Raw genomic sequence first — 970 nt, forward strand, 5'->3', positions numbered from 1 at the left:
AAAGCCAGAAACCAGAGAAGTCTCAAACTTGTGATGCCAGTATAAAGTCTAGAGCTTTTCTTTTTCATACCCCAATGAGCTTTATTCTACAGCAGTGTTATCGGGTCTAAAACTGAAAATGTACTCATATACTCTGAACATTCCCCTGGGTGCTCTCAGTGACGTATAACCAGGGGCTCAAGCCCCCTAAATTTCATCTCAGTCATCCTAAAAACTACTACTAACTTAAAAAAAAAAAAGAGCAGGAGACGGTTGGAAAGTTTAACGTTGGTAGTACCCAGTGAAGAAGTTGTTAAATTGATGGCGCAGATTAGAACCCAAATTTAAAACGTAAGCAACTAAAATTGTTGAACGTTAGAACATTGTGTCAAATTGGTTTTTATTACTGTGACTTATAAAGTGTCAGGGTTAGTTCCATCATAGTGTTAATAGTTTAAAAAAAAACATTACCTGACATTGGTGCGCTGAATACATGTCCAAAGAATGCCGGAATACCGGAATATCCCACGTCTTGAAAATGCTCTATTTGGAAAAACCGCATTATTCAGAGTATGATGTTTAAATGACGTGTATCAAATTCTTAATATAGTCATATTTGGAATAATAGTGAAATATTGGTGTGCATGTAAACCTACTCAGTCTATGGAGCAGCACCGGATGACATGTTGTGTACTATGTTGTGTACTATCTTAGACCACAGAAATAACATGTACTGCATGTATTTTGAAAAATGACGTAGTTCCCCTTTAATATCCTTAGAAATTACACTTCTGTGAAGAAAACACCTCTTTAAAGTGCTAGATGCTATCGAATGTGGGCATTTGCCCACTCAAGTTGGTTATGACGACAAACTGCAGTCAGGTCGAGAGAGAGAGAGAGAGAGAGAGAAAGAGAGAGAGAGAGAAGACTGAACCCTAACCCTAACTCCAGATGCTGACAGGTTTACAGTAAAACTGCACATTTTAGAGTG

Source organism: Etheostoma spectabile, chromosome 16 (assembly GCF_008692095.1).
Source record: "Etheostoma spectabile isolate EspeVRDwgs_2016 chromosome 16, UIUC_Espe_1.0, whole genome shotgun sequence".
Classification (NCBI taxonomy): domain Eukaryota; kingdom Metazoa; phylum Chordata; class Actinopteri; order Perciformes; family Percidae; genus Etheostoma; species Etheostoma spectabile.